The sequence below is a fragment of the Mustela nivalis genome (assembly GCF_964662115.1).
Source record: "Mustela nivalis genome assembly, chromosome: 16".
NCBI lineage: Eukaryota > Metazoa > Chordata > Mammalia > Carnivora > Mustelidae > Mustela > Mustela nivalis.
Genome location: NC_139035.1, coordinates 6714861 through 6741057, shown reverse-complemented (window position 1 = coordinate 6741057; position 26197 = coordinate 6714861). Strand labels below are relative to the sequence as shown.

Sequence of the window (26197 nt, the reverse complement as noted above, 5' to 3'; positions counted from 1 at the left end):
TCTTTGTTTCCCACCATGTGCATGTCAGATGGGCCTACGCTTCTTCCTCTTGCTGCCGTAACAAACTATCGCAAAATTAGTGCTTGAAAACCACACAAAGTTACTCTCCTAGAGTTGGAGGTCAGAGGTCCTAAATCAGTCTCACTTGTTGGCAGGACTGGTTCTTTCTGGAGATTCCAAGGAAGACTCCATCTGCTGCCGCTGCCTTTTCCAGCTTCTAGAGACCGCTCAAGTTTGCTTTGGTCTCCTCCCCGACTGCTCATTCTGGCGGGGACAACTGCATCAAAGACACCTTCCCACCGCCACTGAGTATTTTTAATTTTTATTATGTTGACACTGCTACGAACTCTTGGCCAACCTTCTAGGTATGCTTTCTAGATACAGCGGTGAGGGGAGGTTGTGGGGGTCACGAGCTCCGCCTTGTGAGCGTGCTCCCAGTAGAGTCCGTTGGATCTATATTCTAGATTCCGGTGGTTCTATTCCATACATTCATGGAGAAAGACCAAGTTAGCAGATACTGAACCACGGCTCCTGCAAGAAGTACCAGGTCAGGGTCCTGCAGGCCTCGGCTCCACACATTTCGTTAACTGCACAATGCCTTGTTTTTCATGTGTTTAGGCTTTAAAATCTTTTCCTTAATATATGTTGTTGATTCACTAACGTGGAACTTGTGCCCGCAGCACCGCCTAACTCATGCCTGAACCAAGCTTAGAAACAGCCTCTCGTGCTTGGAGGCACCAGACAACACCACATTTGGGAACCATTTTAAACAGCAAAGTCACCAACAAAAAGCACAAAAGCGAGAAAAACAGTGCTAAGTAGACCACGAAAGGAACACTGGTGCTGAGGGACAGATTAACAGGAGAAAAAAAGAAGAAAACCCACAGAGTTTTATTACATGCACACAGAGGACCAGTAATGAAATTAAGGAATTCTGAGTGGAATTCTAAGCTGCTGAGGTAGTGGAGAGTAAAAAGTGACCAGGTTTATTTCTGCAGGTTTTTGGACGTTAAAGTCACTATCTCTGGTGATGAGGAAGGCTTTTTACTTCTTAGTAAAAGGAAGATATTTTTCATATGGGAGATTTGTTTCCTGCTTTCAGGGGAACAGAGTAGGGTCTAAGTGTCTTGCACCTGTTGTTTTTTTTTAAAGATTTTATTTATTCATTAGAGAGAGAAAACACATGAAGGGGGAGGGGCAGAGGGAGAAGAAGAGAAGCAGGTTCTCTCCTGAGCAGGGAGTCCAATGGGGGGCTCGAACCCAGGACCCCTGGGAACATGACCCGAGCCGAAGGCAGACACTTAACCTACCTAGGCATCCTGTGCCTACCTAGGCATCCTGCGCCAACCGTTTCTTAACTAACTTTTATTAAGAGAATCAATATGCGAACGTGGCACATTTGGGGAAACTGCCCTGGGCTCCTACGATGCTGTTTGCAGAATAAGAGCTGAAACGAGATGGCAGAGATTGTCTTGTCTGAACGCACCGGGATCCAGAATTTGCATCACCCTGTTCATGTCCACAAATGACCTCAAGTGGTTACAAATACATTTTAGCCAGAAGGTGAAATGAACAAAGAAGGAATCCATAAATAATATGCACTGGCTGTATTACCAAACTCCTTTCCAGAAAAGTTGTACAGTTGGAGGCTGCAGGAAGCTCTTGTGTGCAGACAGATACTATTTCAGCCGACTATAAGCATGACCAGTTCAAAAATTGTTGAATGGATTCTTTTTTTTTTCAGATACCTCATTATTTCAGTTTGAATTTGTTCTATGACTTCTGAGGTCAATTTTTTCAACACATTTATTAGTCAATTATTTTTCTAAAATTTGTTTTTTTTTTCTTCTTTTCATCTTTGTTCATTTTTCTGGTGGGGTTTTTGTGTCTTCATATCAAGTAGAACAAGCTTTATACACGTCCGCTTGACTGACTCTGTGACTTACTTCGTGTAGATGTTTTCTTCCAGTTTTCTGTTTGCCTTGTAGCGGACTCTGAATGTTCGGCAAACAGGAAATCCATCAACTTTACGCTCGAGCACTTTTGAGATATTTGGAAACAACAACAACAACAAAAAGACAGGCTGTAGTTTGACAGACAAAGAGTGTGAGAGACAAAAGAGACAAAGTTAACGATCTTTCCAGTCAAACACTTGCCTGTAGGATTTTAACTCTGTGTTGCATTCTGAATTGCTGAGAAAACCACGACCCAAAATTCCATGGACCAAACTAGACTGATTTATCCCATAAATCAGCTGCTGTACACTGGACAGGAAAGATGGTGAAGGCTTCTTTAAATAAATTCGGTAGGTTCTTGTAATTGTCAGACTGACAGCAAGGATGATGGCCATAGTAGCTAAAAATGTGTTAATTATAATTAAATCTGTTCCAAATACAGTTCATGGTTTTTACAAGGTGAGAAGTACTTTTCTAGTGAATAACTCAGTAGAGAATTGTTTCCGTGTGTGTGTGTTTAATTATTGATGCACTAATTAAGAAAATTACCATAATAAGTTCTGAATTCTTGATTTGGGATTATGTAAGTACGTATGATTCTATTTGATATACAGATAGACACATAAAACAAAAATACAGGTTTAGATTCACACTATGGTCAATTTTTGGGGGGCGGTTGCTGCTCGTTTAAACTGGCCACATATTTTATACTAAAAAAGTCCTTAAAAAATAGGGGGAAGTTGCATTTTACTGGGATGAGGTGACAATAAACCAACTTCAGACTGTAACCATCTTTGGTCATGGTTATACTTATAATTATTTAGATAAAATTTATTTGTTCTATGAGTTCTGGCACCTTTTTTAATTCAAGTCCAACAATACTGCTTTAAGGGTGGAATTGTGGTCTATCTTGCCAAAATGTAATTGTTTTGCCAAAACATAATTTTTAATTATGTTTATGTCACATATTTCATTACAGATATATTCGAACGAAAAGCACCTGCAACAGTCATTCTCATCCCAGCTGGTGGGGGAAGGGTAGCACATTAGAATCTCTAGTTACTTCTCCTTTATTTCCTCGAATCTTAAAGGACTCTAATATTTTTTTAATTTAACTTAATTGAATTGAATTTTGAAAGCACAAGCAGGGGGAGGGGCAGAGGGACAAGGAAAGAGGGACCCCCCAGCAGACTCCATGCTGAGTGTGGAGCCCAGGGCAGGGCTTGTTCCCATGACCCTGAGACCATGACCTGAGCTGATATCAAGAGTCAGACGCTCAACTGACTGAGCCACCAGCAGCCCCAACTAAAGGACTCTGATGATTAAGGGAAAAAATTTCATGGCCATTTTATCTTAATGATTAAACACTTTTCAAAAGCAGTTTTTCTGTATTACTAAGGGTCTTGTGAGGAGAAGAGGGAGATCATAGTTTCTTGGAATTTTGTGATATGTTTTCAAGATAAAAAGTACCCTCATGACCCTCCCCCCATCTGGTACATACTGTCTATGGTTATTCTGATTTTAACTTAAACAATATTTGACTTTATACTTTCATAATTGTTAGGTGTAATTTTATTGACATTCCTCACCATACTTTTGAACACTCCCCAATCATAAAGGAACGTGTATTCCAGAAAATCATCCTAACATTACAGGCACAAAAGCTAAAGCACAGTAAATATAGCACATCACATTTTACCATTCTGTGTAATTGTCCTTGTCACAAGGAAACTGAGGGACTCCATAAAAATCTGCTTTTTGCTCCTTTTTCTGCTTCTATTCTTACCAGGACCTGCACCCCAACCTTATATATGTCTGATGGTATATCCTCCCTATAAGACCAAGGAGTTACTGATTTCTTAGGGGCTTCCAGCAGCACAGCAGATAATATCTAAGGAAGGACTGGGTGAGAAGGACAGAATGAAGCCACCATGTGCATTTTCCAGACCACTGGCACTAGACATCTTGATGCCCAGACCCCTGACTTCGAGGAACAAGCGACTTTTGCAGGACACCTGGGCCCTTACCCTTGTTCTGGCCAGATCCTTGATGCCTAAGAGGACCGTACACAAGACCACATTCCTCAAGAAAAACCTCAGACCCCGAGCAAAGACGAGTCCCCTCTCCTTTCCTTTCTGAGTCTCACAGACACTCCATCTGTGTTCTCGTCATATCCCTAACAGGCTCTGCTCACTTCCTGCTGGCTCATGTTTGATTGCTATTCGGCGTGTGGCCAAGACCCTCTTGGCTCGTCCTGCCCAGCCCCCTCTGAGCCCTTGACCTGGCCTGTCTCCATCAGGAATGGTTGAACCTGAGCTAAAACTGGGGTGTTTGTGTCTGAATTGCTTCGGTGAAATCACAGCACTTTTTAATTTCAATTTTCTGAATTGGGAAGTTGAATCAAAACCTTCTTGTCATCCAGCTTTGGTTCCTGTTTTCGAGCTTTCACTAATATCCTCGAGTCTGCCTCGCTGGCCAACACCATTCTGATTTTCCCTTTTTTAAAGATTTATTATTTTTATTTTAGAAAGAGAATGCATGCGTGTATGTGTGGGAGGGAAGGTCGGGGGCAGAGGGAGAGAGAAACCCATGCAGACCCCACACTGAGCAGAGGGCCCAATGTGGGACGCAGTCGCAACCCTGAGATCATGACGTGAGCTGAAACCAAAATGGACGCTCAACCGACTGCACCACCCAGGTACCCCTATTTTCCTTTTTTCTTTTTCCCATTCTCCCATTTTTAAAAAATTTTTTTATTAACATGTAATGTATTACCTGTTTCAGGAGTACACATCTGTGAATCATCAGTCTTACACAATTCAAAGCACTTACCATAACACATACCCTTCCCCATGTGTGTAACCCAGTCAACCCCATTCCTACTCTTCCCTTCCAGAAGCCCTCCATTTGTTTCCTGAGGTTAAGAGTCTCTTATGGTTTGTCTTCCTCCCTGGTGCCATCTTGTTTCATTTTTTTTCCCTCCCTACCCCTACAAATCCCTGCCCTGCCTCTCAATTTCCTCATAATTGTCTTTCTCTGACTTTTTTCGCCTAACATAATAACCTCTAGTTCTATCCACATCATTGCAAATGGCAAGACTTTGTTTTTTTGATGGCGTGTGTATATATATATATATATATATACACACACACACACACCACTTCTTCTTTTTCCATTCATCTATTGATGGACATCTGTGTTCTTTCCATAGTATGGCCATTGTGAGAATTGATGCTATAAACATTTGGGTGCACATACTCCTTCGGATTCCTTCATTTGTATCTTTAGGGTAAATACCCGCTAGCGCAATTGCTGGGTAGTAGGGTAGCTCTATTTCAACTTTTGAGGAACCTCCATACTTTTTCCCAGAATGGCTGTACCAGCTTGCATTCCCACCAACAATGTAGGAGGGTTCCCCTTTCTCTGGATCCTTGCCAACACCTGTTGTTTCCTGACTGGTTAATTTTAGCCGTTCTGACTGGTGTGAGGTGGTATTTCACTGTGGTTTTGATTTGTATTTCCATGACGCCAAGTGATGTTGAACACTTTGGCGTTCTGTGGGATATTGGTCTGTAATTCTCCTTTTTGATGGGATCTTTGTGTGGTTTTGGGATCAAGGTGATGCTGTCCTCATAAAATGAGTTTGGACATTTTCCTTCCATTTATGCTTTTGGGAACAGTTTCAGGAGACTAGGTATTACTTCTTCTTTACTATTTGGTAGAATTCCCCTGAGAAGCCATCTGGCCTGGGGCTCTTGTTTGTTGAGAGATTTTTTAAAAATTATTTATTTGACAGAGATCACAAGTAGGCAGAGAGGCAGGCAGAGAGAGGAGGGGAAGCATGCTCCCTGCTGAGCAGAGAGCCCGACGTGGGGCTCGATCCCAGGACCCTGAGATCATGGCCTGAGCCGAAGGCAGAGGCTTAACCCTCTGAGCCACCCAGGCACCCCTGTTGAGAGATTTTTGATGACTGCTTCAATCTCCTTACTGGGTGTGGGTCTGTTCAGGTTTCCAATGTTTCTGGTTCAGTTTTGTTAGTTTATATGTCTCTAGGAATGCATCCATTTCTTCCAGATTGTCAACTTTGCTGGCATATAGTTTAGTTGCCATGATATGTTTTTGTAATTATTTTTATTTCTTTGGGGTTGGTTGTGATATATCCTCTTCCATTCATAATTTTAATAATTTGGGTCCTTTCTCCTTTCTTTTTGGTAAGTCTGGCCAGTGGTTTATCAATCTTATTAATTCTTTCAAAGAACGAGCTCCTAGTTTCATTGATCTGTTCTATCGTTCTTTTGGTTTCTATTTCATTGATTTCTGCTCTGAACTTTATTATTTCTCTTCTTTTGCTGGGTTGAGGCTTTCTTTGCTATTATTTCTCTTTTGCTATTATTTCTATCTCTTAGATGTAGGGTTAGGTTGTGTATTTGAGAACTTTCTTGTTTCTTGAGAAAGGCTGGTATTGCTATATACTTTCCTCTCAGGACTGCCTTTGCTGCATTCCAAAGATTTTGAACAGTTGTGTTTTCATTTTCATTTGCTTCCATGGATTTTTAAAATTCTTTTTCAAATTCCTGGCTGACCCATTCATTCTTTAGTAGGATACTCTTTAGTCTCCAATTATTTGAGTTCTTTCCAACTTCCCTCTTGTGATTGAGTTCTAGTTTCAAAGCATTGTGATCTGAAAATATGCAGGGAGTGATCCCCATCTTTTGGTACTGGTTGAGACCTGATATGTGACCCAGGATGTGATCTATTCTGGAGAATGTTCCATGTGCACTAGAGAAGAATGTGTATTCTGTTGCTTTGGGATGGAATGTTCTGAATATATCCATGATGACCATCTGGTCCAGTGTGTCACGTAAAGCCTTTATTTCATTGTTGATCTTTTGCTTAGATCATCTGTCTATTTCAGTAAGGGGGGGTGTTAAAGTCTCCTACTATTATTGTATTATTGTCCATGTGTTTTTTCGATTTTGCTATTAATCAGTTTATGTAATTGGCTAGTCCCATGTTAGGGGCATAGATATTTAAACTTGCTAGATATTCTTTTTGGACAGACCCTTTAAGTGTAATATAGTGCCCTTCTTCATCTCTTATGATAGTCTTTGGCCTAAAATCTAATTTATCTGACATAAGGATTGCCACCCCAGGTTTCTTTTGATGGCCATTAGCATGGTAAATTGTTTTCCACCCTCTCGCTTTAAATCTGGAGGTGTCTTGCAGACAGCATAAGAATGTCTTTTTTTTTTTTTTTAATTCATTCTGATACCCTGTGTCTTTTGATTATGGCATTTTGCCCATTTACATTCAGGGTAACTATTGAAGGATATGAATTTAGTGCCACTGTATGCCTCCAAGGTGACTATTATTGTATATTGTCTCTGCTCCTTTCTCGTCTGTTACTTTTAGGCTTTCTCTTCACTTAGAGGACCCCTTTCAATATTTCCTGTAGGGCTGGTTTGGTGTTTGCAAATTCTTGTCGTTTTTGTTTGTCCTGGAAGTTTTTAAAATCTCTCCTTCTAATTTCAATGGCAGCCTAGCTGGATAGAGTATTCTCAGCTGCATATTTTTCTCAATTAGTGCTCTGAATATATCATGCCAGTCCATTCTTGCCTGCTGCGTCTCTGTGGATAGATATGCCCTCAATCTAATTCCTACCATTGTAGGTTACAGACCTCCTGTCCTGGGCTGCTTTCAGGATTTTCCCTTTGTCACTGAGACTTATAAGTTTTACTATTAGATCATGGTGTGTTGACCTATTTTTATTGATTCTGAGGGGTGTTCTCTGTGCCTCCTGGATTTTGATGCTCATTCCCTTCCCCAATTGGGGAAGTTCTCTGCTATAATTTACTCCAATATACTTTCTGCCCCCATCTCTCTTTTTCTTCTGAGATACTTATTATTCTAATATTGTTTTGTCTTATGGTATCACTTATCTCTCAAATTCTCCCCTTGTGGTCCAGTAGTTGTTTATCTCTTTTTTTTCCCCCAGCTTATTTATTCTCCATCATTTGGTCTTCTATATCTCTTATTCTCTCTTCTGCCTCATTTATCCCAGCAGTAAGAGACTCCGTTTTTTATTGCATCTCCTTAATAGCTTTTTTAGTTTCAACTTGATTATATTTTAGTTCTTTTATTTCTTCAGAAAGGGATTCTCTAGTATCTTCTGTGCTTTTTTTCAAGCCCTGCTAGTATCTTTACAATCGTCATTCTGAACTTTAGTTCTGGCATCTTACTAATGTCCACATTGATTAGGTCCCTAGGTGTCAGTACTGCCTTTTATTCTTTTTTTGAGGTGAGTTTTTCTGCCTTGTCCTTTTATCCAGAGGAGAACAGATGAATGAGAGAACAAAATATTAAAAAACATCCCCAGAGGAATTTACACTAACCAAATCAGATAAGACCCAAAACCAGGGACAGAAGAAAGGAAAGGAAAAAAATTATGTATATTTTATTAATATAATTATATATATGTCTTATATATACATATATTATATATGTATATATATACACACACACACATACATAATTACACTAGTGAATAAAACAGGCACACACTTACTTTTTGGTGTATTTTGGTCTGTTAGAAGAATTTGCCTCCCAAAATCTTAAAGAAAGAAAGAAAAAAAAAATATATATATATATACACACACAAAAAAATAAGGGTAAACATGATGGAGGAATGGACTATGACTGTAAAGATGAAAATTTTAAAAGGTTTTAAAAAAGGAGTTGATAAGAAGTTGGTTGGTAAAAGAAAAAAAAAAAAAAAGAATATGATCAGGTTAGAGCCTAGAACAAAGCCATATGCTGGATTTAGGTATATTTTCATCTGTTCGAAGAAACTGTATCCCAAAATTTTAAAGAAAGAAAAACTCATATGTATAGAACAAATAAGGTTGCTTTCTGCTAGTGCTGGAGTTTTCCCGTTCTCATTGATCCGTGAACTTGGCCTTGGCTGGATGTTCTTGCAGATCTTCTGCAGGAGGGGCCTGTTGTGATTCTCCAATGTCTTTGCCCCAGTCAGAACCGCACTGCCCTTGCCAGGACCCAGGCTACGCGATCTGCTCCGTTCGGGTTCGCATTCGGAGCTTTTGTTCCCTGAGCGCTTTCCGTACCGCTTGGGAGGACGGGAATGAAGATGGCGGCCGCGCAGTCTCAGCGGAGGAGCTGGGAGCTCAGGGCCACACTCTTCAGTGCACACTCAGAGAAAGGCCGTCAGTCCCTCCTGTGCCCTGGTCTCCCGCCACGCTGGGAGCTCACCTGGCCTATGACGGAACGTTTCTGTCTTCGGCGCGTGGCCCATTTGCAGTCTGCAAACCTGGTAGCCTCCTGCCCTGCGCTCCTGCGCCGCTTCTCCTGGAGAAGGAAGGCCGGGTTCGCCCCGGACCTGCGACTTGCCTGAGGAGCAGTGGCTCGACTCTGCCTCAGATCACGATTTAAGGTAACCCTGAACTGAGAGCTCAAGATCAGGAAGTCAACCTCAGTACAATATTAGTAAAAACCATAGTCTTGTTCTCAAATTTCACCATTTCCCCCACTATGAGCCTTCATCTGTTTCTGGATCCTATCTGATGTCCCAAATCGCATTTCGTTGTAAATCCTTCGTGGTCTTTTCTAGTCCATTTCTCAGTCCTTCCTTCTCCTTCATGACCTGATACTCGACCTTGAAGGAGCAGAGACCAGTTATTTTATGGAATGTTCCTCATTGGATTCTTCTGATATTTTCTCATGGTTGGAATGAAATTATGCATTTTTGACACAAATAGGATGGAAATGATGTGGTCTTCTTCTAGTGCATCATGTGAAGGGGTTCGTGATGTCTGTGTCTTGTTGCCAGCGCTATTTACCTGGACCACTTGGTTGAGGTGGTGGCTGTCCGTCTCTCTGCTGTAAGATTCCTGTCTCTCCGTTTGCTCTGATTACCTTGGGGAGATATGTTGAAAGTATGCAAATGTTCTGTTGCCTCCAACATTCACCCGCCGATTTTTGCATCCTTGATGGACCTTATCTGCAACGGTTATTATTGTAACCTTTGCTTAGTGGTGATTCTCTTAGTTCCCTTATACCTTTGTTTATTGGAATTCTACTGTAAGGAAGATCTGTTTCTCCCCCGCATTTACTGTCTTATTTTTTAAAATTTATTTGTAACAGTATGACATTATGAATATTTATTCGATGTATTAAAATATCTACTATTACTTATTTTGTGATTCAGTTTGCTCTAACTCTGACCATTTAGGTTGGCTCTTGTGTTCTTCTAACGAGCTGTCAGATTGTTCAGAGTGTTTCCTTACCTTCCTAGCCCTACAGGAAGCTATTTTCTTCATTTTCCATCTGTGTGATCCTCAGACATTTCTGTGATGAAGTAAGACTGGTCTTATAGGGACAAAGTGTTGCCTTTGAAAATTCAAGAACGTGACTGGTAATTATTTACTCAATGAATTAGTTCACTTCTATGTTATAACCAACACAGCTATAAAATAAAAATTGTGTGCCCCCTCAGGGATGACAGTGCCACATTATACTGGTAGGTAAATAAATATTACCAAATACCACTGATAAGCAAATAATAATAAACTAAAACCACGTCTAACTTATGGAATTATGTGTATCTCCAGTGAACCCAAGAATCGTTCCGATTATTTTAAGGAGGCTGGGGGGGATTTGGGAGAAAGTCAAGGAAGGACATGACCACAAGGTGGCAGTAGTATGCACAAGTCTTGCTGCGTGACTCTGACAGATTTGCAGGAGAGGGAAGTCCCTCACAGCCTGAGACCCTCCAGAGTCTTGGTTTTGGGGGGGCCACCACTCAGAAGCGGGGGAGGGCAGGAGAACTCCCAGGGGGAAGGGAGTCAGGAATGGGGCTTCTGAGTCCAGGGGAAGCTACCGAGAACACAGTGGGAGTCTTTGGGTCAGGGAGCTCCGAAGGGCAGAGGTTTTTAGGGCCCGAGCATATCTTCTCTATCGTTGGCATGTGTTGGGTGTGGTTTCATGAGGTACACAAAACAGGCAAGCTTTAATGGCTAAAAATCTGCTTTTTTTTTTAATTTATTTATTTGACAGAGATCACAAGTAGGCAGAGAGGCAGGCAGAGAGAGAGAGAGAGAGGAGGAAGCAGGCTCCCTGCTTGAGCAGAGAGCCCGATGCGGGGCTCGATCCCAGGACCCTGAGATCATGACCTGAGCCAAAGACAGAGGCTTTAACCCACTGAGCCACTCAGGCGCCCCTAAAAATCTGCTTTTTTGAACTATGTTTCTAACCACTGGATGTGTAGAAGTTTGAGTTTGGGGCTGGCAGTCTTATGAACTAACAGGTCTTTGTCTGCACTAACAAAGCAACCAACCTAGGGACCAATACCCAGAAGCCATTTTTGGCTCATTTATAGAATAAACATAAGGCAGTACCATGCTCTTCTCATGCCTCATCAACTGTCTGTGCCACTAAAGCTACGCATGATGATGGAGGGTGAGCTGGGGGACTAAACCACTTGTCAGTCAGCTGATGTAAGAGGAGGGTGATTAATGGATGACAGATTTATGCCGAGAGACGAAGAATCAGACAGAAGAAGACCAACCACAGTTGACCCCCAGTGCCATATTGACACTTTGGGGGAAGACATAGAAATAGGGTAGGTTAATACATACACAAATAAATAAAGGAAAGGACAAGGGGTTCCTGTTGGATGACTCGAGCCAGAATCATTTTTGCAGGAAGAATGACATGTTATTAGCATGAGACCATCGCACAGTAATAGTTTAAGACTGCCTTGCGGTCTTACCTCTCTGGAGGGAGATAAACTGAAAATGGCTTGTGATTCCTGATTACGTACCCATCTGAATGACCTTGAGGAGGATCTGAGGGACACCTATGGTGGAAAGGACAATGAGGGACTTGGGTTCCAAAGTATTCTCCAGAGCCAGACGTGGCTACTTGCTTGTCCTGTGACTCTAAGTACAGAGGACGTAACACTGTGAAGCCAATTTCCTTTACAAAACGGGAGTAGAAATTTCTAACTCACACAACCATCGTTTGTACTAGTGTATGTCCCAGAATGTAAATGCTACTAAGAATGACCAAAAAATTGTTTGCGGTTTATGTGGTGACCACCTAGTTGGTCCTACAGGACCACCTAGACCTATGTGATGTGACTCAAATGCTCTGTACACTACAATTGCTCTGTAGTGTTGACTCAAAGACCCACTACACTAGAAGACTCCATGAAGAGAGGGACAAGGGCCCATGTGCATTTTGTCAGCCTCTGAGTATCTAATATCATAGGCAGGACCTGGGACCTCAGAAGTACCTCACAAATACTTGATCAAATAAAGAACTTTATTTGATCACTTCTTTGAGAAAACCTTGATTCTAGGTGACAATCCCGGACAAAGCAAACATTATCTATTAAATTATTAATGGGTTGGCTTGTAGGGATCAATTAAGTTAGCTTCAGTCACCGAGCAGCATCCTCGAGGAATGAGACGTAATTTTGGTGAAATGAGGTCAAGAGTGTGGGGTACTGTCGAGTAAGGCAGGCACGGCTGTGGGGTTGGGGCAGGCCCTTGCTGATCCCCCAAAAGAAATCTAGAGGGAGGTAAATGCATTGGAAAAGGAACACTCGGAACAAGGAGTGGGTTCATGAAAATAGCCCTTTAAAGTGGGTATGAACAACTTCCCAGGGAGGAGCTCTGTGCTTATACAACTTTCCATGTGTTGAGTATCTTACTAAAAACAAGACATTGTGGAATTAATCATATCTTGAGCACGCTTAGCATTTGAAATATGCAATCAGAAAGGCAAAGGCACCCATTTTTGTAGGTCCCCACACCCTTTTCTCTGAGGTGTATATTTCCGAAGTCACTATGCAGCGAGAAGCACAGGGAAAGGAAAGAGAGGAGAGAAGGAAGGGAAAGACACACAGATTGAGTGCGGGAAGGAGGAGGCGGGGAAGCAGGGGAAAGAAAGCAGAATGCAAGGCCAGCAGTGCTGAGAAGTGCACGCCATTAGCCGCGCAAGCCGCATTTCGGAGTTCCTGCTCCACGCCACGATTTCTTGGCACCAGCCAGATTTCCATCTTTTTCACCCACCACCTCAATTACAATTGCCTTTGAAAGGTGTTCATCTGCTTTTCAGATGTTTTTCCTACAGAAAAAAGCCTTTAGAAGCTAAATATCATCTCATGGCTCAGCCACCAAAAACAATTTGTGGAGAGTAATTGGGCAAATTGAGGGTATGGGCTCCAGAAGAAACAATGTATTTTGACAAGAAAAATCGGTTGGCCAATGTTAAGGTATTTATGAGTAGTCGTAATGATTCTATAAGTAATTATAATTTGTTCTGTACTCTGTCACGGTTCGATTTGTGACGTTTATCACTGAATCAAGTTATTTACTTGTCGTTATTTTTAGGAAGAGAGTCACAGTATTGAAATATTTCAAATGCCAATGATGTGAAGACTCTTGAATATTTTCCCATTCTAGTGCCTGATGAGTCATTGGCCTATCGTTCTGTCCCAAGAACATTATGGTGACACCAGTCTAAGTCACAAAACCATTATTGGGGCAGGGTTTGGGGGTGTCGAGTATGGGAAGAAATGTACACAATGAGTAGAAGTTTAATCTGAAAGTTGGAATGATTACCCACGTTTTTAAAGCAAATTTATTTTAAAGTAGATTTCCAAATACACAATTGCTCAGCTGCCCTGTTAGAATTCTGTCCCCAGATGTATGAAGTCTTGGGTTTCAGGGATATGTGGTTTGAGTGCTGTCAAGTTTCATAATTCAATTTTATTTTCAGCAGTGTGATAAATAGGGTTTGGGAGGATTAGCTCTCAGGGAGACCGAGTGCAGTCATTGAACATAAGCCCTGATGGGCTCTGTTACACCACAGAAACACAAAGCTGGAACACATCCGAAGGTTATCTGGTTCCGTCTCTTGTTGAAATATAAACTTCGTCGTAACGAGGCTCCCATACACTGTTACACAGAGGAAACAGACACCAAGTGTTGGTAGATTCGTAAACCATTTGCATTAGTAAACCACTGCACACTACTGAAACGTCTAAGCAGAAGAGCTTTTTGGAAGCTTGATAAATAGATCAAAAGTTCTGTGAGAATTAAAAAAGACAGCCTCCCCAGTTCCAACGCATCAAAACATAACACAATATTGTGACTTTCATTCTTCAGTGGGAAAATGAATTACAAGTGGAACAGCTAGGCACGCTGATGTTGCTTTCACTGCACCTCAGAGCTGGCGTGATCAAGGATTTGATCCTGGCTGAGGAACACGACCTGAATGGCAAATGCCAGAAACTTCTCTCTTTTATTAATGCACAAATTCAAAGAAGCTGGTGAGGAATATATAATGCTGTATAACAGACATTCTTTTAACAATAAGTGTTTAACCCCTATCATGTCTCTGGCCCTTCATCACCCCTAAAGTTTAGAAGATAAACAAGACAGTCTTAACCTAACAGATAGAGGGCTGCTCTGGCATCATGGGAGACAGACAGTGATGGGAAAATATCTCTAGCAAAGAGCTTGGCACATAGGGAGCTGAGGGCCAGCGCCTGTCGTCGTATTTTTTTAAAAAAGCTCAGTGAACCCTAATGTAAGCTACGCACTTTCAGTGATAATGATGTGCTAATGTAGATCCCTCACTTATAACAAATGTACCATTCTGGGGGGCTGGGGCGATGTCGCTGATGGGAAAGGCTGTGCATGTCGGACAGGAGAAATGTGGGAGATCTCTGTCATCTCAAACTTCTCAATTTTGCTATGAACCCAAAACTACTCTAAAAACTAAGGTCTAGGGCCCTTTGGTGGCTCAGTCATTAAGTTTCTGCCATCAGCACAAGCCATGATCTTAGGGTCCTGAGATCAAGCCCCGCATCGGGCTCCCTGCTTGGTGAAAAGCCCACTTTCCCTCTCCTGCTCCTCCTGCTTGGGTTCCTTCTCTCGCTGTCTCTCTCTGTTAAATAAATAAATAAAATCTTAAATTTTTTTTAAATAAAATCTTTCTTAAAAAGAATATTAAATAGTTAAATATCTACTATAATGTCTGTTCTTTTACTTTTCATGGATCTAATTCAGTTTTAATTATTAAAGACTGCTATGATTATCTCAAACAGAGTTACTGACATAGACATCTATTTGACACATAACATTTTGATTCATGGTCACTTGAAGCAGCCTAAGAAATAAATCATAGGCCTTTAGTTTTATTTTATAACCAAGAAATGTGTATAAAAGTAAATCTCACCTCATCCCCAACCTCGCTCTGCAACCACAGGTATAATCAATTAATATTAATCCAAGCTGGAAAGAGGAAAATTATTTATCTGACTGGTTAGTCATTTCACATTATAAGAAGTTTTCTGGTGCTTGAAAAAAAATCTTACCTAAGGTATTTTGCGGTGGAGAAAACTGAAATTCATTTTCCTATTTAAAGGTTATTCTTATTTTATTGTTAATGTAAATTTCTGATTCTGATGAAACTTACTTATGATTTATTTATCAATTACTTAAATTATTTTATTTATGAATTATTTAAACTTTTATTTTGAGAAATAAAAAAGCACAATATACTAAGGGTTCTTAAAATTCAACAATAAACAAAAAGAAAAAATCCGATTAAGGAGTAGGTAAAAGATCTGAGCAGATACCTCAACAAAGATGCAGAGGTGACAGATGAGTATCTGAAAAGATGCTCAGCATTATACATCATCATAAGGGAACTACAGTAGAAATGACAGTGACGTACCATTACCTCCTAGTGCAATGGTGAAAATCCAAAACAGTGACACCCGCAAATGCTGGTGGAACAAGAGAAACTCATTTGTTGCTGACGGGGATGCAAAATGGCACAGTCATACTCGAAGACAATTTGGCGGTTTCTTACAAAACTAAGTGTACTCTTATAAGATCCAACAAGTGCCCTCTTTGGTACTTACACGATTGAGTTGAAAACTTTTATCTAGGGGCGCCTGGGTGGCTCAGTGGGTTAAGCCTTTGCCTTTGGATCAGGTCATGGTCTCAGGGTCCTGGGATCGAGCCCCACATCGAGTCCCACATCGGGCTCTCTGCTCAGCTGGGAGTCTGCTTCTACCCCCTCTCTCTGCCTGCCCCTCTGGCTACTTGTGAATTCTCTCTCTCTCTCTGTCAAATAAATGAATTAATTAAAAAAAACTTATATCTACACAAAAACCTGGACTTGAAGTTTATAACAGGCTTTTAAAGTTTTTAGCTAAATTGCAGTCAATTAATACACAGTGTAACATTTGTTTCAAGTGCATGATACAGTAATTCAAGCCTCGCGTTCGCCCCCAGTCTCATCACAGCAAGCACACTGCTTAATCTCCATCTCCTACTTCCCCAACCAGCCACCCACCTCCTGGCTGGTAACCAGCAGTATGTGCTCTAGGGTTAAGTATCCATTTCTTGTTTTGCCTCTCTCTCATTTTTTTTTCCTTTTGCTCATTTATTTTATTTCTTAAATTACACATGCAAGTGAAATCATACGGTGTCCATCTTTGACTTACTTTGCTTAGCATAATCCTGTCTAGTGCCATCCATGTCAGTGCAAATGACAAGATTGTATTCTTTTTGTGGCCGAGTAATATTCTACTGTATATTTATTATGTTGATATATGCCACAGCTTCTTTATCCATTATTATTATTATTCAATGGACACCTGTGTTGTTTCCATAATTCGGCTTTTGTAGATAATGTTGCTATAAACATTGAGGTGCAGGTAGCCTTTTGAATTAGTATTTTTGTATTGTTTGTGTAAGTATCTAGTAGTGCAAATGCTGGGTCATAGGGTAGCTCTATTTTTAACTTTTTGAGGAACCTCTGTACTATTTTCCAGAGGCTGCACAGTTTGCATTTCCACCAAGAGTACAAGAAAGTTTCCCTTTCTCCATCCACATCCTTGAAAAACCTGTTGTTTCTAGTGTTGTTGATTTTAGCCATTCTGACAGGTGTGAGGTGGTATCTCATTGTGGCACCGGTTTGAGTTTCCCTGATGATGTTGAGCTGCTTTTCATGTGCCCACCGACTCTCTGTATGTCTTCTTTGGAAAAATGTCTAGTCATGTCTCCTGCCCATTTTTTAATTAGATGATTCACTTTTTGGGTGTGGAGTTTTATAAGTTTTTTATATATTTTGGATACTAACCCTTTATCAAACATGTCATTTTTAAATATCTTTTCCCATCCATAAGTTGCCTTTTTGTTTTGCTGATTGTTTTCTTTGCTGTTCGGAAGTTTTTATTTTGCATGTGTAGTCCCAGTAGTATATTTTTTAATTTTATTTCTCTTGTCACAGGAGACATATCTAGAAAGAAGTTGCTATGGCCAATGTCAAAGAAGTTACTGCTTGGGTCCTCTTCTGGAATTTTTATGGTTTCAGGTCTCACATTTAGATCTTCAATGTATTTTGAGTTTATTTCTGTGTTTGGTATAAGAAAGTGGTTCACTTTCCTTCTTTTGCATGTCGCTCTCCAGTTTTCCCAACACCATTTGTTGAAGAGACCGTCTTTTTCCCATTGGATAGTCTCTTCTGCTTTGTTGAAGATTAATTGAGCATATACTTGTTTCTAGATTGTCTATTCTCTTCCATTGACCTATGTATCTATTTTTGTGCCAGTACCATACTGTTCTGATTATTACAGCTTTGTAATATAATTTGAAGTCCAGAATCATGATGCCTCCAGCCTTGTCCCCCCCCCCCCCAAGCTTGCTTTGCCTACCCAGGGTCTTTTGTGGTTTTATAACAGTTTCACTCATAATTTCTAAAAATTAAAAAATGACCAAGATGTCCTTCATTGGGTGAGTGGATAAATAAACTGTGGTGCATCCAGACAGTGGAATATTATTCAGAGATAAAAATAAATAAGCTACCCGGTCATACATACAAAGACATGGAAGAAATTTAAATGTACATTTATTGAAAAAATGCTAAATGAGAATGAAAAAAGCCAGTCAACAATATGAATGTGAATCCAACTATTTGACATTGTGGAAAAGACAAAACTATGGAGACGTGGTAATCCCCTAGTAATCCTGTGGTTACCAGGGATTTGAGGAGGGGGAGGGATGAGCAGGTGAAGCCTTTTTAGACCAGTGAAACTATTCTGGATGATTCTGTAACGGTGCCTATGTGACATCATGCATTTGTCCCAACCCACAGCTGTGTAACACAAAGAATGGGCCCTATTACAAACTGTAGATTCAGTTAATTAATAATGTATTAATATTGATTTATCAGTTGTAACAAATGTGCTACAGCAATGCATGATGTTAATAATAGGGAAAACTGGGGGCAGGGGAGAAAGGGTGTATGGGAATTCTACTTTCTGCTTGATCTTTTCATATATCTAAAATGTCTCTAAAAGTCCATTAATTAAAATTTTTTTAAAATAAGCTAAAGTGTACGGAAGATACATGGATTATATTAATGGATTTTCACAGAGCAAATACTGTGGAATCACCAACTGAAGAATAAGCTTACTACAGAAGATTTAGTATAGAATGAGTGACTAATTGAAGTAGATGGTTGAGGTGCACCTGGGTGGCTCAGTGGGTTAAGCCTCTGCCTTCGGCTCAGGTCATGATCTCAGGGTCCTGGGATCGAGCCCTACATCAGGCTCTCTGCTCAGCGGGGAGGCTGCTTCCCTTCTCTCTATGTCTGTCTCTCTGCCTACTTGTGATCTCTCTTGGCCAAATAAATGAATAAAATCTTTGAAAAAAAAAAAGTAGATAGTTGAAGCATTGGGTGTGGCGCTCTGTTTGGTTTGCACCTGAAATAATGGAGTAGCCTGCCTAGATGAATTTCCACTGTATTCAGGAACATGGGGATTTCTATTACCATATTTTTTCAGTTCCAAGATACTTTTCTTTTTTTTTTTTTTTAAAGATTTTATTTATTTGACACAGAGAGAGACACAGTGAGAGAGGGAACACAAACAGGGGGAGTGGGAGAGGGACAAACAGGCTCTCTGCTGAGCAGGGAGCCTGATGGGGAGTTCGATCCTGCAACCCTGGGATCATGACTTGAGCCGAAGGCAGATGTTTAACGACTGAGCCACCCAGGCACCCCCTAAGATGCAAGATTGCTTTTCTAAGATAGATACAGTATCTCTAATATATACATATTATGTGTGTGTGTATGTGTGTGTATAAATCATAGAATAACATCTTTATATAATGTATATTATATATCTCTAAGATATATTATATATAGTAGCATCTGTAAAATCAGGATGCAACTCACCACTAATGGAATTTTCTAATTGGGCATCTTTCTTTTTCATAGTGGTCTATAAAATTTATGCGATCTTGAAATTCAGCAAAATGTGTTCGCCGCTTTCTTAGTCTCTTAAGAGGGGGCTTTCTCTCCCAACTTAGAGCTACTTGAAGGTCTAGGAGAGGAGGGGCTTGGCTGGGTCATTAACGAGGCATTGGTTTTGGCCATGTCCATTACCTCTCCTGACCCTGGTTTCATCACCACCAGCTAAAAGAGTGCTAGCTCAACATCTGAATCTAGGCCACTTGGTAGAATGGGGCAGGGAAGCTGCCAGCGTAATACAAATGAAATGGAATCGCTCTCTCTTCTCTCCCCGAGAAGCACCTGGGCTGTTTCCAAAGTGATAACGCAGCTTAGTAATTGTAAGCAGGAAAGGGCCTCGCCAAGCTTAGCGAGGAAATAGAATCGCGGGGCTCCAGGGAGGCGATGACACGTATTATATACTGGCACCACCTTGGACTTTCATATGAATAGAAATAAAAGGCTTTTTCAGTTTCAAAAATAAAATGCTTCAGATTTGATCTGCCTCTGAATTATACTTAGACATAAGGGGGAACTAGCTCAGTCTCCAAGGCACCCTCCGAGTCCCCATCTGCTGGCTCACCCCCGTGCCTCCCCCCGTCCCACGGGGTGTCGGTCCTAGGCGCTCCCTTCTGCAGGCATCTTCCCGGGGCTCCCTTCTCTGCATCAAGTCTGTGCTCGGCACACGGGGCCACTTAGAGCCACTTGGAGTGAGGGCTCCCATCCCTCCAAACCCTCCCCAGCAAGCCAGTGACTAATTCTCTCAATGTCTTAGCTAATAGCACAAGCTACTCCTCCTCCTTTAGGGCCGATTATGTAACCTGGATTTTGTTTCCTGTAGCTGTGATTTGTGAGCAAATTAACGGACCCGGAAAGGCTGATCTTTGCTACTTGCCTACATGATGCGAAGGGCATTGCACAATCTGTTAGCGATAATCATGTGTTTTGATGTGGTGATGATTCCTGCACGTGAACTCCAAGGCATTCATCTAGCCTTTCGTCTTGCCTACATCATTCAATTAAGCAGCCGGAGGTGTCTGTGGAAGTCAACCATTTCACCCACCACCGAAACCTAACAGCTGTCTCCATGACACAGATCTGTTGATGACTTCATTGAGAATCTGTCTCCTGACAGTTCTGGCCAGAAACGAAGATGAGTAAGATAATGAATAAGCATCAGAAGGGGAAATTTAGGGCAATTTTTAAATTAAATAATTTCTGTTTTGCCGAATTGCCCACATATTGTGTGGTAGAGAAATTAATGCATGATTTTAAATACTGGAGCTGTGAAAGTGTGCGGTTGGCTCTCTGTCATCAAGCCTGGACGCCAGATGTAAAGGTCTGCCTTCCTCTTCAGCGTACTGTTATTTATTACTTTATAAATCCTATGCTCGTTGGTTTCCTGGTTTGGGAAGATAATAGATATCGAGGAAAGCCAAGTACTTCAGCTTTCAGATCTCCTGCCCTCTGGTCCTTGTCCGTTTCAGCAGGATAAAAACATGATCACTCATTTCTCCATGATTCCCTTCATTTTTCTGCATTACCTATCCATAATCACTCCTTTAGATTTAGATCATTACAAGGATTGAGATACACACGTCATGGTATTTATGAGTTCACAACCAAAATTGATTTGATAACAGCATTGAATAAACAAGCCGATCACTGACTCCCAGAACTGGTTCTCAGCCTTTTTTTCTAGCATGCTTGTTACCGAATAGAATACAAAGAAATTACTTTTGAGCCAGATGGTGGTGTGAAGAAAAGGCAATTTTATTTTTCCTCAAGTTTTTATTTAAATGACCAGTAAAATACAGGAAAATATGTATATATTTTGTATGTATACATATGTATATGTAAGTATGTATACATATGTATATGTAAGTATGTATACATATGTATATACATATGTGTATATATGTGTGTGTGTGTGTGTGTGTGTGTGCGTGTGTATTTAAAGATTTATTTATTTTAGAGAGAGACAGAGAGAGTACAAGTGGGAGGGGCCGAGGGAGAGAGAGAATCCCAAGCAGACTCTGCACTGAGCATGGAACCCCACTCAGGGCTCAGTCCCATGACTCTTAGATCATGACCTGAGCAGAAACCAAGAGTGCATCACTTACCTGACTATGCTACTGAGGTGCTCTAGAAATACATTTTTTAAATAGCTGAACACCAGAGATGAAAGTCACCCTTATGACAGGAATGCTGTCATGGTCGTCTCCTTTTGAGAGAGCAGAGCTGGAAGTGGGCGTGGAACTCAGGACGTACCCCTCAGACGGGCGATTAGCTCGAGAACTGAAGGCAGCAAGACGCTCTGGGGCTCCAGCTCCCTCCTGCCTTTTCCCACAGGGCGGGTTTGGGTTCTACCAGTAAACCCGTCACCCCGGGTTCGTTCTTGTTTCATGGGGGCTGGAAAGTAAGTTGCTGAAGTCATGGCTCCCTACCCTGCGAGTCTGGGAGGAGAACAGGGGCAAGGCTTCTCTTCAGGGCGCTGATGTTGCTCGTGGCACTGGTGAATGAATGCACATTAAGTGACAGTCTGTGATTTATGTTCCCTGTCGTCACCCCAGGACTTTAGACCATGAGAATAGTCTATGTCTGTCTTTGGACTCTTAAAGGGTGTGGACTGGGACCAAAAATAGCCATCCTAGTTCTTGCCGGAGTCAAGACTTCACCGTGAGATGAGTGAACTGAAATGTTTCCGGATCTATAACAACATGTTGTGGTTCACATGAAATGGACGGCTCAAAAATAATTAGATCTTACTGCGTTCTTCTGAAATAAAACTGTGAGTCCATCACATAGGAAATGTGTTGTTAAGTGTGTTCATAGGAAAATGAGTTGTTAAAAATAAAGAAGTAAAAGATTTACTAGATGGACACAAAGAGGTACAGGGAACCTGATTTTTTTTTTTTTAAGATTGTATTTCTTTATTTGCAAGAGAGAGAGAGAGAGATTGCAAGTAGGCAGAGCAGCAGGCAGAGGCAGAGGGAGAAGCAGACTCCTTGCTGAGCAAGGGACCCAACATAGGACTCGATCCCAGGACCCGAGGATCCTGACCTGAGCTGAAGGCAAAGGCTTAACCCACTGAGCCACCCAGGCGTCCCTGGGAGCCCCGATATTAATAAGCAAGCATCCAGTCATTATATTTGTCATGATGTTTCTCTTCATTCACTTCCACTTTTTCGACCCTGCCTGTGCCCCGCAGTTTCCTCGGCGCGGATGTTGTAACTCACAAGGACAAAGTTCACGCCTGGATTGAAATACGCTTTGTTCACCTGAACTAAACAAATAATGACATGACGTGAAGTCACAGAATGGTCACGGCTACAGTGGAAAGGAAGTAAAGCAAGGCAAAGGCAGCTGATGCAGACAGCAGCGTGGGAGGGAACGTTCTCGGAGGAAGGGACACCTGTTCAGGGACCCGCACGGACTGAAGAAGAGCCAGAGCCGTGTAGTTATCCGTGAATGAGCTGGTGGTCTTGTGCAGAAAGGGTGGTCCGTGAGCTGTAGGGGTAAGGTAAGGAGGCTGCCCCAGAAGGTAAACCAGCCACACGGAGCACAAATCACGGAGCACAAACTTCTGGCCTGTGGACATTTTCTTGCCATTTCTTCCTCATGGCAAGACGGTCCTGTGGAAGGAAGTGGTGTGTCACTTTGCAGTCTGGTTCATTGACCCTGACTTTCACGGTGTTGGACTTGAGTGACACTGGGAGACAGAGGGGACCAAGGACAAAGGCCTGAGGTGAAAGCAAGGTTAGCGCTATCAGGCCAAGTAGACCAGTGTTAGTTGGCAAAGCTAAATTTATGTAATTGGCTGAAGTACACGAAACAAATAGTTATTTGACTTAAATAATTACATTTTAATTATATAAATAATCAGTGATATTCCTTTCATCAATATTAACATCCCAAATCTGTGAAGATCTCTGTCTCAAACTCACAATTTGTATGAATATACAAAATTTTCACCTAAGAACGCCGCTTTACATCTAATAAGGAGATAAAGCAAGACGCCCTCCCAACCCCAGCTCTGAGTCCGGCTCCTCGGGTCCTGTCACCCCATGAGGGCCGACCGCCCTCCTCCTAGCACAGGGATGTGGCGCTGGATCCACAGATGTTCTCCCTGCTTCTCCCCTCCCCCCCAGTCCGCTCTCTGCCTGGACGCCAGAGTATTGCTCCGTGAAGACATTCTGCGAGGTGTTAGAGCGCCACAGTATGGCTCAGACTCCTTCTTGGTTGTGCATCTCATTCGGAGTAAAAACCAAAGTCCTTACTCTGGCTTATTAGCCTGCGTGGTCTAGAATGCCCTACTGCTTTAACTTTATCTCCTGCCCCTTGCTTACTTGGTTCTAGCCACCGGCCTTTGGCTCTTCTTTGAACACCCCCAACACACCCTAGAAACACATCTCAGGGCCTTCTAGGTCTATTTGTGTCTATTTGTGTCTGTGAAATCTTATCCGACTATCATGCGTAAAATTTCAATTCACACCCAAGCCAGAGGACCCTTTCTCACTTACCTGGCCCTATTTATTTCTGAAGCACTTCATATCGTTTCTTGTTTATCTTTTTTCTTCTCTCTCTTTCAGCTGCTCTCCCAGTAGCATAACACCATGAGAGAGTCTGCTGCTTTTATCAGGAGCACCAGTGGTGAGCTCTCTCTCTGAATGTTGATATGTACAGATTTGCTTAATAGGCGAATACAAGAAAAAACATATTTGAGAGAAAATACTAGGGGTAGAATATCAAGTGGAGCCTTCCTTTCAGAAAACACATCCGGACCTGGGTAAGGAGAAACTCTGTTCGTAAGGACCATTGCAATGGGAAGAAGTCATCCGAAAACCAGAAGGAAAGGGCTCTTCTTTTATGAGGGGGAGCAGTGATGGCTGGAGAGAAGTCAGCGTCGAGGGTCGGGTGGGTGAGCAGGGGGTGTGAGTAGGCAGCTCAGGCAGGAAGCAGCCATTGAAGGGACAATGTTCTGCATTTCAGTACTCACGAAAGCTTGCTGAAGCTTAGGGGCACCCAAAGTTCTGGGGCCTGGGGGAAGGAGGGAACCCTGATAACGTTTAATCAAGTTAAGTGAGTGGACAGTTTTCCAGATTGGTCACTGGGGACCACCAGTTCAGCTAATCATTTGTGGGAATTGGGAGGGTCTGGTCACAGGTCCTCAGAGAGGTCATCGTGAGCCCTGTCTAATCCTGTCACATAGGGCTGGTGGTTCTGTGCAGACAGACGTTTCCTGGAGCACAAAGGGTGGAAGGATTTCTTGCACTTCACTGTTTTCTGGACTCCCAGAGTCAGGTGAAGTTCCATTTTGTTAGCCCATGGGAGTTTGGTCCCAGGAAGGCTGTACCCCAACTTCAGGACTGGAGAATGTAGGACCATCCTTGAGCTAGCTGTATCCTCCCCAACATGGCACCCCAAGGGAACTTGAGGTGAGGGCATTCCCCAACATTCTGCTCCCAGATCTCAGTCAAGGGCAAGTGCCAGCTTGCCTCCTCCACCACCTTTTCCCTGGGTCACCGGAAGAGACGGATTAAAGGTGATTCAACCAGGGGAGTCAGAATACGGATTATTGTCATCCTTGCTCTGTCAACTGGTGTCCCATGGTACTACTAGAGCTAAAACAAGGATGATTTGAGTTATAAATCATTTACTGTACCAAAAGAAAGCTGGAATTAAGTTGGTTATGTTTTCTTCCATTTAAATAGCTCGCTCAGGGAACCAGCCCTGTTTTGGAAACCTAGTTTGGCACCAGCTCACAGGGTTCTGTAGATCTTATTAAACACATAAATCTTGTGGTTTCAAAAGTGCTGCTTTATGGGAACAAACCACCTCACATTCTGACCCTATATTTTAAAGGAGAAGAATTGGGGGAGATACTAGGGATATATTGGACTTAGCTAGAAAACGCTAACATTTGAAACATGGAGGTAACCGAGTTGCCTTCTCGAGGCCGTGCCCAGCCTCTGAGGTAATGTTCAAGTTGTGTTTATAGAGAAACATCTTGGGGCACCCGTGCTGATGAGCACTTTCTCCCGGGAACCCCCCCGACCTGTGGTAACTGAAATATGAGGGTAAGTCGGGTGGTCCCAGAGAGGAAGGGTTAAACTCAGCTGGTCTAATACTCTGGCACTTGGAAACATTTTTTCAACAAGCAGTAAAAATAGTGCCTTACACTTGTCTGGAATTTATACTTTACAAAGTGCTTTTAAATATACCATGTCATTAAATTTCACAACAATTTGGCAAGAAAGAAATTATCGTCTCCATTTTGTTGATGAGTAATAAGAGCTATTATCTGTTTCACACTAATTTCTTGCCAGGCACCATGCTAAGCGCTCATTTAATCCTCACAACGATCTTATGACGTGTGTGCTATTATTATCTTGCTAATACACAGATTGAAAGTTAGGCTCGGGAAAATGAAGGGATTTGCCTACGGTCAGGCAGCTCATCTGTGGCAGAGGAGAGATTTGAACCCGCGTTTTCCTAACTCGCAGCGCTCTAAGCCAGTGTCCTTCACACAGTTTCGGCCACATAATTTCAAAACGATCTATGTACCACTGAATTACCATTTGCATTAAAAACATATACCAAAATAGAAACTTACAGACAGAAGACCCGTAAAAGTAAAATGCAAATAGAAGTCGTGATAGTTTCCCCCACATGCTAAGGGAGTACCTTGTACTTCACCTTGATCAGTGCGCACTTCTAGGTGCGTGCCTGGCCTGGACCTGAGGCTGGGGAAACAAGGCTCCCTGTGTACTCCTAGTCACTGGCCCACAGCCACACGACACGAGAGTCGACAGTGTCCCGAGCTCTGCCTTGGAACTCAGGGCTTTTTTCTTCATTGTGTCCCACTGCCTCTCAGTCTCCCTCTGGCCACGGGGCTCAGTCACTCACGG

General features: G+C 42.0%; 1 long non-coding RNA gene across 2 annotated transcripts in view; it reads left to right on the top strand.

Moving 5' to 3' along the window:
* The first annotated feature begins 9094 nt into the window (after positions 1-9094).
* LOC309849856 overlaps positions 9095-26197 on the top strand; it is a 44249-nt gene continuing 27146 nt past the window's right edge. Inside the window, exon 1 of one of the 2 annotated variants that reach the window (XR_014303956.1) lies at positions 9095-9402. This is a non-coding gene — a long non-coding RNA (uncharacterized lncRNA). Of the gene's footprint in view, positions 9403-23879; positions 23940-26197 lie in introns of those variants that run through there. The other variant, XR_014303957.1, reaches the window with a different exon arrangement.